General features: G+C 32.4%; 1 long non-coding RNA gene and 1 pseudogene across 1 annotated transcript; both read left to right on the top strand.

Annotated features, from left to right (window-relative positions):
* Positions 1-1,091: 1,091 nt before the first annotated feature.
* LOC121216124 (probable uridine nucleosidase 2) lies at positions 1,092-4,745 on the top strand (annotated as a pseudogene).
* A 2,352-nt stretch (positions 4,746-7,097) lies between these two features.
* Positions 7,098-11,812, top strand: LOC121215908 (uncharacterized). Its single transcript, XR_005911896.1, has 4 exons — positions 7,098-7,340; positions 8,307-8,374; positions 10,738-11,069; positions 11,148-11,812. It is a non-coding gene; the product is annotated as an uncharacterized lncRNA (long non-coding RNA).
* Positions 11,813-23,512: the final 11,700 nt, after the last annotated feature.

The following is a 23,512-nucleotide window of genomic DNA, read 5'->3' as shown; positions in this document are numbered from 1 at the left end:
CCCTATCAACTTAATGACAGGTAAATCAAATATGAACAAATTCAAACATTAATATCTAAATTGAAAATTTTAAAACTAGATGACCAATAGAGAAACGCAAACATAATTAGATGACTATTTGTATAGTTTACCCTTTAAATAAGCATCTTCGCATTCTACTTTAAATTCGATCGTACCATTATCAAGCATGGAGGGTACAAATGTTCTAATGCATTAGCTAGATGCCGGAGCACTTATTTTGACCCAATTTTTATATTTTTCGTGTTCATCTAATATCGAAATTAATTTTATTTAAAATTACTCGATTCTAATGGATTAAAGGAGCGGTTTCGTGTTGGTTGACCAATGTTTTCTAGCACCAAAGGAGCGCCCGAATTTGTCTTAAGAAGACTGTGAAAACATGTCTCAACTACCATCGGTTTTTTTTTGCTTACCTTCGAGTATAAAATTTCGATCCAATTTTTATTTCAATTTTCTGTTTTTCAAATTATATATATATATATATCTTATATGGTTCTAGTTCGATCTTGTGATTTAAATAATATTTTACATTCCTATTTTTTTACCAACGTGTGTGCAACAAATCACGCATGTTAAGTTTGACAAAATAAAAAATTTGTAATTATTCGTTTTACATAGAAAACTTTCAACCGATAAATATTGTGTAACTAAAATGAGTAATCAAAATATAATTTATTAAAGTTGTGTAACTAAAATGAGTATACAATAACATTTAATAATTGATGAGTGACCAAAATGAAAACTATTTTTAATGAAAGTGCTTAAAATGTAAAATCTTTCTGTACCCAAAATGAAAACTTATAAGAGTTAAATGATGTACAGTGTAGTTTATCATTCTAAAACTAATTACTAATTTTGGATAAATTAAAATATAGGACTTAATTTCCCAGAATTTGGCGGAAAAAAACAAAACAAAAATATATTTTAATATGGATCGGATCCAACTACCAACTTTACCATGGTTTCAGGCTTAGCACAAATTTCCTAATTCTTCCTTGCTTTCTCTTTCAATAATTTCAGTCTCCACGGCTTGAGGTTACCACCTATCAGAGAAGAAAACTCCTAAACCAATGCGGCAGCACAGGAAGAACCAAGAAATCATCATAGACACTGATCTGGCATGGTAATCATGACCTATTACTCGATTCGATTGATCTTTGCAATTTAAATATCTTATCTGTTTATCTTTTAGATCCTAAATAGTCTCTTCTGAATCTGTTTTCTGCTGTTGTTATACTGTTCCTTCTCTCTCTCTTTTTTTTTTTTGAAATTTCATAGAAAAGCTAGTAAAGCTCAAATAGGACTTCGCCTGAATAGAGAGTATCAAAACGAACATTCAGGCTTCTAGACGCAATCCGCAGTTCACATCAACGTTAACATTCTAGCAATCTAAGCCAAGAGATTATGTTTCAAATATTGGAAATTTTTTACATAATCCATTTGATGCTTAGGTATTTTCCCAAGAACCAAGATAATCGACTATATCTTTCGTTTTTGGTTACTTTAAGTGTTGCTCGATACTTGATGTTATCTTTGTTCTTTGTGATTCAACGGATTGATGCAGATGATGCTATGGCGATATTTGTGGCTCTGAGGTCTCCTGAAGTGGAGGTCATCGGACCACCACTATTTATGGCAATGTCTACATACTTTGGCCACGAGGATGCCTTACATTGGTAAAGATCGTTCTTTCTACTCTGATTTATTTTTCTTTCATGATTAGTTGGCATGGTTTGAACTTTGATGGATTGCTTTGCTTGGCTGCTTGTCTCCTAGCTAGAGGTTGCAGACAGGACGACATCCCTGTGGCGGAAGATCACATGTTACATCACTGTATGTAACTATCCTCAATGCCTACTCTCTCCAAATTTTTGTCTTTGTCTTGTTCACCTTCCATACTCGCAATCCCTAAAATTCTGGGTTTGATTAATATTTTTAGTCGTTAATTCCATCAGCCTTGACCTTCTTTCTGTTTGAGTTGAACCTGGAAGCTAAGAGAACATGATATGAAATATTTATACTGTCTTTCCTTCTATGGCATGTTTTTTGGAAATACATATTCCATAGGCATGCAAGGGTCTTTCTGTATTTAAGAATATACCATTCCGGTTTAATACTGTCAACTACTATCTTAAACTGTCTATATAAACTATACAGGTCAAAGTTTTAACAGGGCCAATATTATAATTGCAAGCGCTACCAATTTATGTATTCCATGTTTTTATCTAACTTTTACAAATACTAAATTATCATCTCTTGGTTTCAAATTTTCTTAAACAAATATTGATAAACAAAATCAAGTTTTAAAATGTTGTTGTTCAAAGGCGTCAGAACAATTAGATTCATGGCTGGTATTGAAAGTGATTATGTTGTTTCTTTAGTGTATACGCATAGGACATTAAGCTTTCTGAACTTGAATTTTAGTTTCTGCAGAAATGGATGTGGTATATTTTATTGTATTTTGATTATGAAGACTACTTGAATGATGGTGAATCACGATGTCATTCAACTTTTGGATTTTGGACACACATATATGTGTGTATATATATTAACAATGTTCAGTGACTTCTATGATAGTGTCATTCTAATTAAACCGACGATTAGTTTTGCACCCAGGAAGATAAAAACTTCGTATTGCTGATTTTGTCCATGGTGCTGATGGGCTTGGCAATCAAAATTTCCCTCCACCTGAAGGAAAGCCTATTGACATGTCAGCTACTCATTTCCTTGTTGAGCAAGCAAAGCTCTATCCTGGGAAGGTCACTGTGGTGGCATTGGGGCCCCTAACAAATATTGCACTGGTCTGATTCTTGATCATTTTCTACTATTGTGGCATGCTTTCTTTTTTAAATGACATCCCTAATATTTCGTTTTAGATTCTATATTGAGCAGGCTATTCAACAAGATCCATCATTTGTTAAAACATTGGGCAAATTGTTCTTCTTGGTGGTGGCTTTTGCAGTAAATGGAAATGTGAATCCAGCAGCCGAGGCCAATGTAAGTTTCTCAAAATTTTGGTATCTATTTTGCTGTCTCCAACACTTTAATTTATCAGATTAGACTTTTTTTCACAATATATTTTAACCTTTCTAACTTGCATAGAAAAATAGCAACTGTTGGAAGAATATATGCTCTTCTTAACCTTTTCAAGTTCTTTCTACCCTCTTTCAAAAAAAAAAGTTCTTTCTACCTGATATAACTTTTACTTCTTAAGATGTTAGGTGTGCATATGATTTCAACAGTTGAAGATGGTGTTCATAAAAGGAAAAACTCAGAAAATAACCTTTTATTTGAATTTTTGACGCTTCAATGTTTTTGCATGCTAGTGTCATGGCTGCATACACTCTGTCTTACATCTTGTTCCAAATGCTGAATTGAATGACAGATCTTTGGTGATCCAGATGCTGCAGATATTGTGTTCACAGTGGAGCAGATGTTTTGGCTGTAGGGATAAATGTACTCATCAAGTAATTTTGACAGGTACTCATTTTGGCTATTTCTCTATCTTTGTCATATGTTGTTAGCGAGGATTATTCTATTATCTATAGGTTATGTGAACACCTTATAATTTAATTTCTGGAACTTCTTTCCTCATTTTTTTTATTCTTTCTTTTGAGTTTCCACTGTTTTTTTTTTTAATCAAACTTGTCATATTTTAGATTCTGACCGAGAAACATTGGCTAGTTCAAAAGGAAAATTTGCTCAGTACTTGTTGAAGATACTAGAGGTGTACTTCAATTATCATCATGATGCATACAGCACAAAAGGTTCGTCTGCTGGAAATGGTTAAGGGATTTCTGCTGAACTGTGAACTTTCTAATTTATTCACTACCATTCTGCAGGTGTGTACCTTCATGATCCAACAGCCATGCTTGCAGCCATTAATCCTTCACTTATCACCTACGTGGAGGGTGCTGTCAGAGTTCAAACAAATGGCATCACACGGGGACTAACACTATTATACAACAAGCAGAAGAGGTTAGATATTTTTTGTGTGTGTATTGGAACTGAAGGAGACTAAATGAGCTTATTAGAATATTTAATTGCAGCAGCTAGTAGTCGAAAAAAACTGTTAACCATAATTTGTAAATAAAGAAAACCGACTCCTTTGAGTAACTTAACAAAGGCCCTATTTGAGCCACACTTGACTGCAGAGAAAGAGTAATAAGCTTTACAGTATCATGACATGTCAGTTTCAGGATTCTCTTATTAAGCCATGACTTATAATGTTTGAAAATGGAATAAGCTGCTGGATGAAGTGATACAAAGTAAAGGAAATCAATTGTATATGAAAGCTTTTTCTATGCAGTGATGTTGTGCTTGTCTTGGATAGGAGATAAAGTAGATATAATGTGTAGACATGCAGTTGTATCCTTCAAATTCTGTAATGATGTATGATTGTTCGTTATTGAGTGGGATGCATTTGAGCAGGTTTGCTGAAATTACGAAGTGGTCCGATCAACCATCGGTGAAGGTGGCGGTCACAGTTGATGCACCTGCTGTTCTCAAATTGGTTCTGGAGAGGTTGATGGAATGATGATGAGGATGGTTGTATTGTGTAATCAGTGTGAATGTTTTTTAAGACCGTATCAGCTTTGTCAGTGGACTAATTTGTTCTGTTACGGTAGCTGTTATTGTTTCAATAAAGGTAATAATTTATGCTATTTTTAGTTACTATTGTAATAGCACGAGCAAAAAGTTTATTTAACACGTTTTACAATTTTTAGATATAAAATAAAGAATAATTAGTACAAATTTAAACATGCAATTAAAAAGATAAGTAAAAACTTTTGTAAAAATTAAGACTTCTTCAAAATAAGTGAAAATTTTTCTCTTTTTACCTCAAAATAAGTCATGTGAATAGTTAAAAATTACCAATTGTGATTAATATATAATTAATTAATAATTAAGACATGTGAAAAAAATAATATTCCACCTAAACATATCATCATCATCAAGTGAGAGATGGAGTTGCCCAAGGTTTGGATTTAGTATCTAACAATGCAAGTCCTTCGTAAATGGAGTTCTTCGGTCCTTTTCAAGTTTGATATTGAGTAAATCAGTTTCTCTAAAATTGAAGCAATTTAGTATTTATCAATTTTGAAAGTGAGTAATTAAGTATAATTAATCATGACGTTCGTTCTTTTTGTCAATTTATCTTTTTCTTAGTATAACGACAAATTTAGCCCCCGAGATTTACATTTTATGTCAATTTGAGTTTGATTCTAAAAATTAACAAAGTTAGCTTCTATCATGTATACATTTTGTTAATTTAGACTCCCTTCTTATGAGATTAAAAACAACAATGGTAGCGAGATTAAAATCAATTGTGAGATATGTGTCTAACACAATTCTAATGGTGAAATGAGAATTAAAAATGACCATTAAAGACATTAAATTATGTATACAAAGTAAATACTTTAAAATATATTTCATATTAAATTTTATTAATTAAATTAGAATTTATTTTTATTTTTTATCTTTTTATTTATAATTAATTCATATAAATTTTGTAATAAGTTTTATATATTTATTCACCTTTCATGTAAATAAGGGGTGCAGTGCGGTGAGAGTAATCTCCCTGTGATTTCATTAAATGTTTTCTAAACCATTTTTTTTACCGATGAAAAAAATAATTATAACATGTTCAATCTCATCATGATTCATTTATAATCGAAAGGGAGCCATAGTCCTTATTATAAAACATTATCTAAAAACTAAAAATAAAATAAACTTCAAAATATTATAAATTTAAAAAAAAACTCAAGCAGATTGAGTCTTAGTTTGATTGGCATTGACATTGGTATTGTTGTTGTCAATGCAGGAGAACATGAGTTCGAATGCGCTGAAGCGCATTATATATTTATACAAAAAAGAACAGATATAATAAGAATATAAATGAAATTAATGTTAAAAAATTATCTCAAATTAAGAAGTATGTTAAAATAAAAAATAAAAAATCTTAATGTTGGTTGGGATACATATGATGAGTGGGTGAGGCTTTGGGACTGGAAGATGTTTGATGCTTTTCAAAATCCTGAATGGGATCCTTCAATTCAGCATGTGTGGATAAACTTGAACCACCCATTGCTTTCGTGGAGATCCTGCTCAGATGTATTGACATTTTTTTAATATATTTTTAATTTTATATATTTAGATTTTTTAATTTTATATTTTTTTATTTTCAAATATTTTTTTTGATAGAATTTGTAAATGTTTGAGAGTTAAAATTTTTTTATTTTTAAAATCAATGTTAAATTGATAAAATATGTCAATATTGAAGACTAAATTTATAATTATACTAATTAAAGTAAGATAAATTGACAAAAATAATGAACATGATAATTTATATATTCACTTTCAAATTCAACAGAAATTAAATTATTTCATTTTTTGAATCGAGGTTATCATTTATTTCTCCGAATTGAAAGTTGAAAAGCATAGAGTAGTAATTTATAATAAATCTATTTTTAGTATTGTACAAATACTTTAATAATAAATATGATTTTTTAATACTTTAAAATAATTAGGATTTTTATTATAATATTTAAATTATTAAAATAATTGCTATGTTTTAATTATTTTTATTATATTATAAGTTTTAAATATTTAAAGTCACATACAATGCATGTGAGATTAAAAATTTTTATATATATATATATAACATGAATTGAAGATACTTTTGAACTGATAATACTTTTTTTATTTTTTTGACATAACAATCATTTGAACCCATTGTTACATTAATAAATAGGGTAAACTATAAAAATAGTCACTTTTATTTGCCTCAAGTTACATTTTAGTCACTTATGTTTGAAATATTATGTTTTAGTCACTTATGTTATTATTATGTTATGAAGTGATCACTCTTCCGTTAAGTTCCGTTATCTCCCTAACGGTAATCCTACGTGGCAGTCCAACTAGATTTTAAGTGCCAACTTGGATTTCCTAATGGGATGAGAATAGATTTTTAATTAAATAAATTTAATTAATTAAAAATTTTAAACCCTAAATCTTAGGGTGCTTTGTTTGCCACTATTTTATTTTCTAGAAATTGTTTCCCAGTTTTCCAGTGTTTGTTTGCCGGAAAACATTTTCCATTTGGAAAATGAATTCCCAAATACGGGTAAAATGGCTTACATTTTGGGAAATTGTCTTACCGTTTCAATTTCTGTAAGACATTTTCCTAAAGCTATCAGGCAGATCCCTTTTTCCTTCCTTCATTCTTTCTCAGCCAAATTTCTTTCTCTCTTTCTTAGAAAATTTCCTGTTCCTCTTCGGCTGAAAGCGTTAGAGGTTCTACCGCAAAAACAAGACTGGTAATCTTCTTTTCTGTTGAATTTTAATTTTTCATTTATTTTTCCTGTTCCTTTCTGTTGAAACGAAAAACTAGTAAAGTATTGTTTGGAAATTTGCAATCCAATCGTTTCATTTCTCGCTTCCTTCGCTCCTCCAAGCACACTTCTTCCCCTATCATTTTTAACTCATCGTTTAATAATCTCTCCCATTTTGATTTTTTAGACCCCCGAAATCAGAGCTTTTTCCAATTTATTGCTTTGCATGTGTTAATCCGTTTATAAAATCTTGATGTGTAGTTGTGGTGATGTGTAGTTGTTGTGAAGAAAGTTTTAGGGTTCTATTTCTCACTTTATCTAGATAGAATTGGCTGCAATTTTGTTCAAGATTGGTCATCGATAGTTTTTGAATGGTATAATTTGTTCAAAAATATGGTATATTTTTGAATGCATAGTATTTTTCAATTCTCTTTGTTGAAGGTTTTTCTGTCTTTATTATTTTCTCCTTCTCAACATCCTTACATGAGATATAGTTTGTTGTACATACTTCTATGAACTTTTTCCCTTTGAATGGTTTTTGCACCTTTCTATATATTCTTTCTGAATACTGAGCAAATAGTAGTTTCTCTCTAAATATTTTTGCCTACGATTAGATGATGTTATGTTGCTTGAACTTTGGGAGGGGTATTAATGTGCAATTGCATAGGATATTTTAGGTTCTGGAATTCCATGTTAAGAACCAAGGTATTTGGTGTCCTTTTGGTTTTAGTATTGTAATTAAAATAGCAAATATCTGAACCAAGCCATGTAGCATATCTTTTCAAGAAAATTCAGTTCTTAGAGAATGAAATTATACTGGTTGAGGGATTAAGTTAACTAGGACTTTATTTTTCATTTTTGTGGATTCTACATGCTTCAAAATAAATGATAATGCATTCCATCTGCTACTTGTGAGTGTCTAAAAATTATCTTTATGGTTACATTATGCAGAGATTTTCATAGTTGAAGGAGACTCAGTTGGTGGCAATTCTTAGCAAGGCCGCGATAGGCACTTTCAGGTAATACTTTTCCATGGGAATTGGGTAGAACAGATTCAATTGTCAAGCAATTTCTTGAAACATGCCAGAAAATTTTTTGGATGTTTCTGGTATCTAGGCTTCAATTATTTAAGTATTTCTTTTATAGCGTTGATGGAAATATTTTTGCTTGTAGAAACTAGGATGTTGAAAAGTCCTAACTTTTAAAAGTCGCACCTTCTGTACATATAAAGATAAGGTGTAGTGGAGTGGGAGAACTGTGCATATGAAATCTGTCATATATATCGACAATTGGCTAGTCTTATGATGCTTATAGCTGTAGATTCTAACCAATTGATGCCACAATAGTTTTTGGCTGCCACAATCCCATATATCAAATGCTACTGTTGCTTCATTTCTTTCTCTGTATTTTCTCATATTTTTTAGGTTGAAAGAACTTGTGGGTTTAAAAACAAATGATGTAATGTATTGGGAGATTCTCTAAAAGTCATATCAATTTTTAATTTAAGTTAGCACGTCCTTTCATTAATTTAAGCATAGCAACTATCCAAAATGAAAACAAAGATCAAACACCAAATTTTACATGGAATTTAATATTGGTTTTCTTCCAAGATTGAGGATTAAGTAAATGGCATGACCTACTCCACTATTCTTTAGGCCAACCATTAAAAAAAAACAAACAAGAAACAATCAGAAAGAGGATATGAAGGCAAATCTGAAAATCTAGAAAAATTAATAATTCAAACAGCACCTAAGGAAATACTTTCAAACAAAAGACAGTTTAAAATTCTTTGTTGACACCTTAATAATCAATTTAATGAATATATGTATGTATGCACTTTAGTCATGGTAGCTTTATTCATATATGTGATATTTATGTGGCATTATTTTGTGTAGATGGATTGTAGTCAAGATCAAAATGCAATTGTCGGAGTCGTGGCTTCAGTTTTAGCTTTTGGGGCTCTTTGGATTAAAAAATTTAAAACTAGAAAGGAAATTACTTCTCACCCTCGTGTGAATCGAGATTATGAAAGATAAAATTATATTAATAGTATTTTATATAGTGGTGATCAACATTGTATTAATGTGATAAGGATGAGACCGATTGCCTTTTTTAATTTGTGTGATATTCTTAGTATGAATAATTTGTTACAATCAACTAAATCTGTGAATATTAGGGTGCAAGTAGTTATATTTTACATATAATTGGTCATAATGTAAGGTTTCGAGTGATTAGATCTAGATATTATAGATCAACTGAGACAGTTCATCGTTACTTTAGGGTTGTATTGAGAGCCATTTTGAAATTGTATAAACTAGTTATTAGATTATATGATGAGTCAACTCCTAGTGAAATCAAAAACAATCCAAGGTTTTATCCTTATTTTAAAGATTGTATTGGAGCATTAGATGGAACTCATGTTCGTGCATCCGTTCCACTTAGCATTCAAGGAAGATTTCTTAGCCGTAAAGGGGGGATGACACAAAATGTATTGGCTGCCATTACATTTGATTTGAACTTTTCTTATGTTCTAGCTGGTTGGGATGGTAGTGCACATGATTCTCGTATTTTAAGTATGCACTTTCACGCCCAAGCAGATTAAGAATTCCGGAATGTAATAATTATCATTAAATACCAAATAGTTCTAGTAAGCTCATAATTTATTAGTATTAATTATGTTTTGTAAAATATAGGTAAATGTTATCTTGTTGATGCTAGATATGGCATCCGAAATGGATATATTACCCCATATCGTGGTGTCCGATATCATTTAAAAAATTTTAGTGCTCAGGGGACTGAAAATGCAAATGAACTCTTTAATCTTCGACATTCATCATTGCGAATCACTATTGAACGTGTTTTTGGGATTTTGAAGAAACGGTTTCGTGTATTAGATGCTGAACCATTTTGAAATTTTCAAACTTAAATAGATATAGTTTTGGTTTGTTGTAGCATTCATAATCATATAATGGGAGTTGATCCTAATGATTTACTTAATCAAGGATTATACGAGGAGTCTGAGTCTGATTTGATAATACCAACTCTTACGGAGCGAGAAGAAAGAGAATAAGCAAGAGAATAGTCTGCTAAGAGAGACGAAATTGCACAAACTATGTGAACTGATTATATGGCTAGAAATATTAGGTAGGTTTAGGGCTTAGGGTTATTGTTTTTATGTTATGTATGTTTTAGTATTAAAATTATTTTTTTTGTTAATGTTGGTTGGATAATGATATTGAAATTTAGTTTGTTGGATTTTGAAATTATTATGTCTTGAATTTGTTAGATATTGATTATGCTTTAAGCTTGTTAGATATTGAATTTATTATGTTTTAAGCTTGTTGGATATTAAAATGATTGACAATGACAATTATTAATGTAGAATGGGTAAGGGCAACAAAGAAGGGACCTCTAAGCAATTCAGGTGGACAAAACCGATGGAACATGTTTTTCTTGAAATTCTAGCAGAGGAGGCCCAAAAAGGAAATAAACCTTCTAATACTTTCAAAGTAGTTTCTATTAATCGATTTGTCAAAGCTATTTTTGAAAGATTCCAAGTCTAATGCGATGCAAAGCATGTGGAAAATCATTTGAGGACTGTAAAAAAACCAGTGACAGATTATATGCAAAATTTGAGGTGAAAGTGGTTTTGGATGGGATGATAACATGAAAATGATCACATGTGATAGAGCGACATATGATGCAGCAGTGATGGTAATATATGTATATATATGTTAAGTATATTTCAATTGTTTTTTACTTGTTATTCTAATTGTGTATACTATCCAACAGACACACAAGAAGTATGAACCGTTTTTGAATAAAAGCGTTGATCATTATGATGAAATGACTTTGGTTGTTGGCAAAGATATGACAACAGGGAGTTTTGCCAGAACATTTGCTTACATATATTTGAATGATGGTAACCAAGATTCAGTGCCTATAGACTGCGACAATGAAGAGACTGAAGTGGTAAGAACAAAAGTATCTTGATCTGGCACATCCAAACGTAAAAGAAAAAATGTTCAAGAAAGTTTTGTTGATGAACAAATTAAATTTGTGGGTGAACAACTTGACAAAATTGCTAATGCTTTGGAACAATTTACTGCGGATAAGACAACACATCTTTATGAAGAAGTGATGTCGATGGAAGAAGAAGGATTTGATGATGACTTCCTGTGTTCTGTGTTTGATTATCTAGTGAGTCATGAATCCGAAGCCAAAGCTTTTTTAGTTAAAAGTAAGAAGCATAGAAAAATTTGGCTTCAAAAATTTTCTCAAGGTTGAAGTTATTGATACTTTAAATGTGGTGTAATATTAGTTATGCACTTGGACAATGTTGTAGTTATTATGTGGTGTACTACTATTTACGTATTTGGATAATATTATTATTTGACTTTAGATGTTTTCAATTCATGACGGTTAATATTCTAGCTTAATAATTGAGTATTATTATATATTTAATTTGATTTATTTATTTATCCATAAATCATTGCAATATATGTAAAAACAATTTAAAATATAAACTTATTAATATATATAAATTTATTAATATATGTAAAAACAGCTTTTCTGGAAAATATTTTCAGGAAATCTGCCAAACAACAGAAAATATTTTACACAACTTCATCCAAACACCAGAAAAGTAAATCATTTCCAGAAAAGTAAATCATTTTCCAAAAATCATTTTCTGAAAAACATTTTACTGGCAAACAAATGGAGCCTTATAGTTAAAAAACCGTTCATCTCCCCCCTTTTTTAGTTTTCTTTTTCAGTTGACTAAGAAAGCTATTATCATCAGAATTTTTTATTCACATACAAAAACAAAAGAGGATTTAATGGAGGGTCCAGGTATGTCTTTTTCACCGACCAATTTATGTTCTAAGACTTAAAATCAAGTGGTTGTCAACAAATAAGAAGATGGTAATCGTTTTTGTTCCTAGTCATTGTATTTTCCAATTCTTTACATTCTTGAATAATTGGTTTCTCAATCCGATTTTTTCTGATCTGAATCGGCTTGTTTGTTCATAATCCCTTTGTGGGTATCCCTTTTCTGCAACTTAATACGTTTCTTTTAGTTATTAATATTGATTATTTTAAGTTGAAATTTTGTGGGAACTCATATTTTTCCGAGTAATCATACAATTAACCCTGCAAATGAATATCCGTATCCTTAGTAAAATTCAAAAATTATACTTACGCGAAACTCAAGACTGGCCATGGATCCTATCATTCAAGCTAAACATCTCAGTATGATCTGATTTGCAAGGCCCCATTAAACTATCTGCTGTTATATCCAAATAACAAGAATTATGTCCTGTATCTTTTTATTTTTCAGTCTTCAAGCAAAGTCATCATAATTTTTAAAAGACAAGTTCAAACACAATTTAAAAAAAAAAAACAAATAAAACAAAACTTGTTCGTGATTTTGGGAGGTTTTTTTTGGTAGTGGTTGAGGTTCGAATTGTAGTCTCATGTCAAGGTTTGATTGGTATGGCGGTTGCCTCGATTTTTGCAGAATCTTTTGCTATGGCAGGCATGTCAAGGGAAAACTTCTTTAAAGTTGGTTGGTGTTTTGCTGCTGAAGTAGAGTGGCTGATGCTGGGATGGTCTGCTGTTTTTTTATAGCAGATTACAATAGGGAAGTCTGTTGTTGAAGTGTTTTTGTCTGCTTTGTAGTATTGGCTAGGCTATTTTGTTTTATTTGTTTTCTGAAAAACTGTGTTTGAACTTGTTTGGATTGTTCTCAACTATCCTTTTTGTATTTAACTGATTTGCAAAAAAAAAAGGAATAGTGTTTCCTCTCTACATTTAATTTTTAATTTTGAAGCGAAGAGATAAAATTTAAATGTTGTAATGTTGAATGTCTAAAAATTTGACTTAGAACATGATAAGGACTTCAATCTTACTATCATTTACAGTTTTACCTATTTACTTTGAAATTAAATGTAAGACTAAATTGCTCGGTTTTATAACAGTGGGATGAATTTGCTCCTAAGTTTAACCTGAAATCTTTGTTGTTGAAGTTTGTATCATTTATATTATACCCAATGTTATTATTTCCATGTCTCTGTGTTTAGCATGTTCCATTCAAATTTATATTATTTCCAATACAAGTAAATTAAGGTTTAAATTTCTCTCTCTCAAAAATGGAGAAATGTTAAAAAATATTATAATGTAGTTATTCAAAAATAGTTTAGTACTTGTTTTTATATCTGAATATGGTGTTTTCTTTTTTCTTTTAAACGTGTTATGTTTAACTTTCTTGAAGAGACGAAAAGTAATTTTGTTGCTGTCTCCCAAAACATGGACTTTAATTTTAACTCAGGTGTCAAGATGTGAATAATGATTACTGTTTTCATGTTCTAGGTTATGTATTTTAATGCTGTCCAAATGTGAATATCAACTGCTGTCCGAATGTCCTAAAATGTTCATAAATTCATTAGTGATGTTGTTTGAAATTGAACTGAAGTTGATATAATATTTTTCAGGTTTGAATTGTTGTGTAATTCGTTGATACTAATATAATGTTTTATTTTCCTTTTTTGGTTTAGGGTTTGAAGTTGAACAAAATACTTTAGGGGGAGATTTTGGAGGAGAAGCATCTGACTCAAATGATAGTTCATGTAAAGCTTATGAGTTAGGTTCTTCTTATTCTGATTCTTTTGAGTCTGATGGTGATAGAGTAGATGAACCAGAGGTTGAACTAGTAGGTGAAATGATATAGAAAGAGTTAGACCACTTACTGGGTTTAAGTTTTTGGGGTTTAGAAGATGATTTTGATAGCAATAGTGATGATGATTTGAATAATGACGTGGATTATGGTAAATATGGGAATAAAAAGTACCTTCTATTCAATCTTCAAACTGATATGAGGAACCCTATATTGATAAAGGGTTTGGTTTTCCCTAGTAGATACATTTTAAAGGATCCAATGGATGAGAGTTGGTAAATTAAGACCTTAGTCAACCACTATAAGCGTAAAAAGGTAATAAAAATAAGAATATTACTTCAAAGTGGATGGCTAGACATTATTTACATAAATTTCAAGCTGATCTCAATTATTCCTTAACATCCTTACAAAATGATATTAGGGTTGATTTTGGAACAATAGTGTCTCGGACTAAATGTATGAGGGCTAAGATTAGGGCTCTGGAACCAGTTTAAGGGAATTACAAAGCCTAATATGCCAATATATATGATTATTTACTTGAGTTAAGGAGAAGCAACCCTGGTACAATAACCATTTGTAATTTAGACTGTAGGCTATTTCAGAAGCTTTGTATATGCCTTAAAGCATGCAAATCAGGTTGGTTAACTGGTTGTAGGAGAATTATAGGGTTAGATGGGTGTTTGCTGAAGGGATATTATGGTGCACATTTGCCTGCTGTTGTTGGGGTTGATGCCAATGATTGTATATATCCAGTGGCTTTTGCTGCAGTTGAGAGTGAAAACAAACAATCATGGTTTTGGTTCCTCGAGTTGTTACAGAGGGATTTGGAGATCGACAACTCCTACAATATATATTTCATGTCTGACAAACAAAAGGTACTATAAAGTCATAGTATACGCTAAATTGTTTATATAAAAATGATTGTTTATCATGTTGTTTTAATTGTTTTACAGGGTTTAATCGAAGTGATTTCTTTGTTGTTCCGTAATGCTGAAGCAAGAAATTGTGCCAGACATCTTTACAATAATTTTAAAAACATGGAAGGATTTAGAGGCTAAGTTATGCATCTTACTTACTGGAAAGCTGCTAAAGTAACTTTTCCAAGACAATTTGAAGAAGCAATGTCTGAAATAAGGTCACTGTCAGAATCTACTGAGGCTTGACTGCATGACAAGGGTCCAAGAACTTGGTCAAGAGCCCACTTCTCAATCAGATGCAAATCTGATCTACTACTAAACAACAACAGTGAATGGTTCAACAAGGTTAAAATTTATTTTTAAATCTGACTATTTATCACTTCATGTTGTATAATTGTTGTTGGAGCTATTTAAGGACTTGCTCTCCTTGCAGATCATTTTAGAAGCTAGAGACAAACCCATCCTAACGATGTTGGAAATAATCAGAAGAAAATTCATGACTAGGTTTATGTCTAAGGATACAAAAGAAGTTATCTGAAATTGTTAGTCAGTCCAATAAGTAAGTTTTGCTAACCATTTTTTACTTAGCATGAATTCTGTTGCTTGGATGGAAAAGTTTTTAACTTTAAAATGTTACTTTATTTATAGTATATGGTCGGTATATGCTGGAAATGAGAAGTATAAGGTAGATCTGGATTAGGCAACAAGCATGTGGTTGACCTCCTCAACTCTTTGGAACACCCCAAACCGGGCCTGGACGTTATGGCCGAATCTGGCGATGTCATGTGGAAGCGCATTTGAAAACCGTATCATTTCTAAAACCGTTTTCCATTTAGAACTTATCATTATCTTTCATTAATTCTCGAATCGTGATTCATTTCTAAAACGCTATACTTTGCGAAAACTTTTTAATAATAGTTTGCGTGTGTATGGTATTTTGATAAATCATTCATCTCTTTTGAAAACCCGAGTCTTATCTACTTCTAGCAGATATAAATAGAAATCAGTATAAAATCCAAATTTTAGGTAAAAATCCATAGAGGCCATTATTACAGAAAAATACCCCATAATAAAATTAAAAATGAAAAATCATTATTAAATACTAAATCAAACAATTTAAGTCGTGTAGCTACCTCTAAGTCCTCTCCCGCACCGATCCACCTATGTCTAGGGATTACCTCTATAGTCAAATTAGAAGGGTGAGTTTTCAAAAATTTAGTGTGTAATCCAAAAAACAAAACACAGATAGAAAACAATCACAGTTTGGCCCTAAGCCCTTTTTCGTATCAGTGACAATACCAGTTTGGGCTTTAGCCCATTTCAGTACAGAAGCAGTCATATGGTTGGGCCTTGGCCCATTATAGTAAAAATAATTTGTACAGTAATAGATTATACAGTATACAGGTCCTACCCAACCAGCCTCTACACTCCATCTCCGTCTAACCCTATACTCTATGTGGGGATATAATCAACCCACCCATCCCTACACTCTAGTTAGTACCGAATGCGACACTAGACAGTAGTTGCAGCTGAACTGTAACAGCCCGATTCTGGGCCTAGTCGGAATAGTGGTTTCGGGACCACAAATCCGACGAGGGAAAGTATGGTTATTATTATATTTTTATGATCTACAATTTCACGGAAAATTTTCGTAAAAATTTCGTTCGAAAATTTCGACGTTTGGGCACTCAATTTAGTCAAAAGGACTAAATTGTAAATAGTGCAAAAGTTGAGTTCTACATCTTAGAGGTGTCTAATTGTTATGAAATTTTAAATTGGAGGTCTTTATGTGGTAATTAGACCATTAGTTAGTTGATGGACAAAAATAGACATAAGAAATGGGTGAAATAGATTTTTTTTAAATGGGGGCATTTTAGTCATTTGGTTATTAAATAGAATTAAATGGGAAAAAGATGGCAAAATATGCTCATCTTCTTCATGGTGAACGAAATCAGCAAGGGGGAAGCCATATTTAGGGTTTTTAAGCTTTCAAGCTCCATAGTAAGTGATTCTAAGCCCCGTTTTTAATGTTCTTCGTATTTTTGGAGTCCCGGTAACTTGGTTTAGCTTATTCTACCATTAATTCATGTTAGGGTTCATATTTGGAAAAATATCCATAGGTGAAATGTGTTTATTTTGCTGTTTTATGGTGGAATATGAAGCTAGAGATTATGTTAAACAACTTTTGCTAAGCAATTTTAAGCGAAAACGGGTAAATAGACATAATCGGTAAAAATAATTAATATTCAAAAGTATGTGTTGGAGTGGGAATTTGATGTTTCCATAGAAGGGAAAAATGTTCAGCATGTTATAAAACTTAAGAATAAGTGATGAAGTTTAATTTCCGAGCTTGGGGACAAAAGTGTAATTATGCAAAAGTTTGGGGGCAAAATTGTAATTTTCAAAAAGTTGGGTGGTGGATTATTTTAATAAATGTGGACTTTAAACGAGTTAAATTTGCTATTATAGATCAAGAAAGACGTGAAGAGTATATCAAACGAGGAAAAGAAAAGATAGTGGAGTAAAGTGCAAAATTACGATATTTTGCACCGAGGTAAGTAAACACGTGACTTAATGTATTATTTTGATATTATTTGATATATGTTGAGATTTATTTGGAATTAAAATAAATGTTTGGCAATATCCTAAAAATGTTGTTAAATCGGGAAAGGTGATAAAGGGTTGCAATATATGGGTTATGGGTTGAACACTCGGAATAAGCCGTAGTATGTTGTATATAAAAGGGGTTGCTGTGTGCTGATTCCCCGATTTATGGGTGGTGCTATGTGCGTGATCCACCATATCTTTGAAATGTGAAAGGGGGTTGCTATGTGCTGATTCCCCCGAGGGGTTGCTAAGTGCTGATTCCCCGGTTCATTGGTGGTGCTAAGTGCGATATCCACCATATCTTTGAAATGTGAAAGGGGGTTGCTATGTGCTGATTCCCCCGAGGGGTTGCTAAGTGCGATATCCATTGTATATTTGAAATGAAAAGGGGGTTGCTATGTGCTGATTCCCCCGAGGGGTTGCTAAGTGATGATTCCCCGATTCAATGGTGGTGCTAAGTGCGAGATCCACCAATAACGGTTAACATTCCGAGTGTTCAACGAAAAAGTGTGGAAGGTGAATATTGCCATATGGTGGAAATTTTTATGGGGCAAATATTGAGTTGGACACTAAATCGATCCATGTATGAGATGGGAGAAAAGATCAAAAACGAAAAAGGAACGATTTAATTATAAACTGTGTTGAACAACAGCAGTTGGGTAACTTTGAAAAATCACCATAAATGGTGGAAAATGAATGGGAAGCTGAATAATATATGAAATTGAAGCTGGATGTGTCTGTTTTCATATGAAAGAAATAGAATAAGCAAAAGAGTTGTATTTTTGGAGATATCTGAATTTTACTAAAACAGGGCTGGATTGATTTCGAGATCCCCTGTTCTAACTTTGGAAAATTACCAAAAATTGTAAAAAAATAATTATGGCATGAAATTTATATCCCTGGAATCCTTATTGAGTCTATTTTTATTAGAAACAAGAAAACCCATTTTTCAAATTTTGTACAGATAGTTAAGTAAATTTTAGTGAGGAAGGGTCAGAACCATTGGGCAGTGAAACAGGGGAAGGTTTAATGAATAAACTGTACTAATTGGCTGGGTTAAAAATTCTGAAATTTTTATGGTTAAATGGTATATGAGTCTAGTTTCAGGGAAAATTTACGGAACTCTATTTGGAGCCTTGTAGCTCCAGATAAAAATAAATTAGCGACTATGACGCAGAAAAACAGCTTGCTGGAAATTGCCTAAACAATAAAGTTATTCATGAATATGTTTATATTTTGGTGTAGTTATGGGAGTAATTACTTATTTATCATGTGTTTACTTACTAAGCTATATGCTTACTCGATTTTATTTTTCTCTTGGTTATAGTGACTTCCAACAACTCGGAAATTGGAACGAAGTCAGACAATCATCTACACTATCCTTCACATTTGGGGTATTTTACTACTAGTGTTCCGAAATTTTATGGCATGTATAGACACTTTATGTAATGTGGGATCATCATGTAAATATATGTTATGGTTCCCTTTTAAATGTAGTGTTTATTAATAGTTAAACTATATGTGTGTTTATACAAATGAAATTGGTTGGTATATTGGAATGTGTTCTAAATTTGCAGGAGGTTTAAGCAAAAATAAGTAGGAATGTTGTCGAAAATTTTTAAAAATTTAGTAATACCTCATACTCTGTTCCGGTAAGGAATACGGGTAAGGGGTGTTACATGAACTGCCAGTAAGTTAGGCTCGAGGCCTTTCAGCACACTTCTTCCAATCAATATCAATCCCCAACCCAATGCAATGCATCATACAGACATGTCATGGTATCATGTATTATTAGTACATTGTAAATAACATGCTCAATATACAGACATACATATCTATCTCATATAGGCATATAACAGTTCTTCAGTCATTTCAGTCAATAAGGGGTCTAGGTAAGCTTACTGACCCTACAGTAGGTCCACAGTCGACTCGGGCGACCCGTGCAACATTAGCAGTCAAACAGTGAAAATGGGCCAATAGGCCCATATTGTATGCCTATGTAGGCCCACACTCTAGTGTGGCCTACACGGCCCAATACGGTCCGGCCTATGATTCGCAAATGGCCAGCCTCGTCGATCACACACCCGCGTGGCGTCGACATTCACATTTTTTGACTTTTCACCATTTTTATTTTTAGAGTCGTGTTCACACACACACACGCACACACCTGGTTTCGCTTCTTTGCAAAATTACTCATGAGCACTCCAAAACCTAGCAATTCAACGAGAAACACGAATTAATTACTTATACGATAATCGACTTAAACGAAACCTATTCAAGATACCTATCCAATTTATTGGCAAATCTACCTTTTTTTTTGAACAACCGAAGCCCTACACTTAAGCCTTTGAGAAACGATCACTGGCCCCTCGTTAGTACCTGCAAACCAGTCGAAAATCCCTATTTAACAAATATTCACAAAAACAGTCTAAACCAAACAATTACCTAAACTTACCGAATGTACGGAAACAAAGAACGAAAATGGGACTATTGGAACAACAACAAAAATAACCCAAGAGAAACAAAATTTGAAAGAGTGCAATACTCAACAGGATGGCAGCAAAGAGAAAATAACAAGACGGCACAGTAATGGAAGAAGAAGAAGAAAAAGTCGGCAAGAAAGAGTAAATTCTTGGCAATCAAAATGAGAAAAGAAATAAACCAATGGCCAAAAATTAGCAAGAATGAAAAGAAAAAAAAATTCGGCAGAAGTTCGGCAGAGTTGGGGAAGGAGAACGGCAGAAGAAAAGAGAACTTTGGGAATTTGAAAGAAAAAAAGAAAAACAAACCAAAATAACAAAAATGAAGATTTCTGCACCACATTTTCCCAAAATCCCTCAAATCTCTCCTAAAACCGTCCAACCACTCCCATCCAAATCCCTTACTTTTCTCTCCACACTTCCCACTACACCTCTACCACTTCGGCATTTCAGTTCAGCTCAAACACTACATAACACCACTAGCAAAAATAATACTCAAGCACCGCTTGAACCCAAGACCTCTAGCATTTTAACACACCACTTATCCATCAGAGCAGCAGTCCCATTCTGACATGCTTTTATAAAGTTTTAACTATAAGCCTACTGAACAAAAGCAAGGCTTTATTCAATTAAAACAAAAAAAATTTGCCCAAGTAAAGGCTTGAACTTGGGACCTCTCAGACACTTCCCAGAACACTTAACCACTGAAGCAAATAGATATTTTTGTCATAAATACTTAGAAACAAAAGTACAAATTTTGGGGCATTACACTCTTTCTGTTCATGCAGAAAATGGGACTTGTCAGGAATCCCATGTAAGCATGTTGTTTCTTGCATGCAATTACTTGTTGTGAGCCCTGAAACTTATGTAAATACATGTTATACTGTCACTACCTAGTTGAATATTTACAGCCACTTGATTAACCCTGTAAAAGGTAATAGCCCTAAAACCCTGAACCTTTATGAAATGTTACTTATTTCTAAAATGTGTTTGACATCTTTAAATTTTTGTGTATAGGTCTTATGCAATGGGAACATGTGAGGGACATGGAACCCATTCTTCCTCCCATAATTAGAAGGCCCCTAGGAAGATCCAAACAAACAAGGAGGAAGTAGATGAAGTAAGAAAGAGTGGACCAAAATTAAGCAAGACAGGACAACAAGCTAACTGCACCAAATGTGGCAAACCAGGCCATAATACAAGGACTTGCAAAGGGATTATTAGGGGTAACCAAATGGCAAGCCAATCATCGAGCTTGCAAATTTTGAAGCAAGCCACTTCAATGGATAACACATCAAGCCAACCACCCTTAACCTAACAAAGCTCAAACCTGACAGCAAATTTTAGGGCCAAATTACCTTTCAAAAGGAAATATGTTTTGTGAACAAAGAATATATCTTTTTGGAAGGGTTGTTGAATCATGTTAACAATAGTTAGAATATACATTTTGTCTTAATTGAGGGTTTGAAACAATTTTTTTTGAAATATTAAACAATTGAACAATTACTTTAGAAATGGCTATTGGACATGTTAGATATTCAATTGCTGGTTCTTCTATGTTAAAAAATGTGCAGCCTTTTGTTGTTGGGTACAAGTTTGGGTCCATTGGGGTTGCACACAATGGAAACTTGGTAAACTGTCTAGCTTTGAGAGCTATGCTTGAAGACAATGGTTCAATTTTTAATACTAGTTATGATACTGAGGTTTTACTTCATTTGATTACTATTTCAAAAGCTAGGCCCCCTTTTTTTTTAGGATTGTTGAAGCTTATCAGAAGCTTGAAGGAGCTTATTCGATGGTGTTTCTAACCGAGGATAAGCTTGTTGCAGTGCGTGGCCCCATGGATTTAGGCCTTTGGTAATGGGAAGGAGTAGTAACGGTGTTGTGGTTTTTTCCTCTGAAACATGTGCTCTTGATTTGATCGAGGCAACATATAAGAGAGAGGTATATCCTGGTGAAGTGTTGGTGGTGGACAAAAAAGATGGGGTTCAATCAGTTTGCTTGATGCCCCACCCTGAACCAAAACAATACATTTTTGAGCATACATATTTTGTTTTGTCTAATTCTGTTGTTTTTGAAAGGTCTGTTTATGAATCAAGGCATGCTTTGGGGGAAATACTTGCTACCGAAGCTCCTATTGACTATGATGTCGTGATTGCAGTTTCAGATTCTGGCATGGAAGCTGAATAGTTTTCCGTGATAAAACTTGTTACTCTTAAAACTACAGTTTTCAATCACAAATGGCACAAGCATCTTTTAACTATATTTTAACCATTCAAATGAAAATGTAATCTGTAGTATCTTGTACAATTGTATTATTTAATAGTTATTGTGGTTAAATGGCACTAAATTTGGAGCAAGATGAGAATACTCCCTTGAATAATAGAAGCTAGATAGCAGCACGAGCTAGTATCAGATACCGTTAACTTCAAAATTGAAAGATAGTGATATCAACTCTGTAACACCTCTAACCCATGTCCGTTGCCGGATTAGGTTGCGAGACATTACCGATCAAAATACAATTCAGATAAGACATTCATTCCAATTCAAGAACCAAAGGATGTAATCATTTTAATTCTATTCATCTAGTATAATTTTAAAACCAAACTAACATGCTTCGATTCTATAATTCATACTCTATCCAAATTAATATTCAAACATTAAAACCAATGAATAATGGCATTTGAATAATTAACTTATAACCAAGTATAATTCATTTCATAAACAGATCATATATTAAGACATCCATACATATAATTCTATTTCATTAACTACTTTCCAAAACCGCTATTTATAAATATGCACTTCTTTACGTTTTACTAAGTCAAGCCAAAACCACATGATTTGTAAAAAAAAAAATTTGTATATACGACCTTATCAACTTCACATAATAGTCAAATATAAAATTTGCTCTTACCCTATTATGCACATTTTTCCAAAATAATAACTACCAATTTTATATATAAAAGAGCCGAATCAAATCATACCGTAATTACAATACCCCTTGACTAATAAATATTCAAAATGCTTATCTATCATTTACCAAATTCATAAATCACATATATGGCACATTTTAAACTCAAGCATTTAACTTAACAACTTAACCATTTCCAAAATACATATGCACAATCGATAGTTTAACCATATATATATTCGGTCATAAAATTTATCCTCCGATAATCCAACCAATTTCACAACTCGGATCAAAGCTAAGTGCACTATTTATAACCCTACCTAAATGACCATCAAATAAGTTATAAAATATATTCATATTTTTACTATCACAAACTATACTTTAACAATCAATATGCAAACTATTCCACATACATAACTTAACTTATGTGAGCATATGTATTATATCAAAAACACATCATTTACCACTTTTAAACCTTTACACAAGACAAATTATACCTCCAAAATGAGCTACTTTCATGGCCAATTATACATCATCATTAATATCACATAACCGAATCATAAAAC

The sequence above is a fragment of the Gossypium hirsutum genome, chromosome D04 (assembly GCF_007990345.1).
Source record: "Gossypium hirsutum isolate 1008001.06 chromosome D04, Gossypium_hirsutum_v2.1, whole genome shotgun sequence".
Lineage (NCBI taxonomy): Eukaryota > Viridiplantae > Streptophyta > Magnoliopsida > Malvales > Malvaceae > Gossypium > Gossypium hirsutum.
The sequence above is the reverse complement of the archived record's forward strand: the minus strand, read 5'-3'. Positions and strand labels throughout refer to the sequence as shown.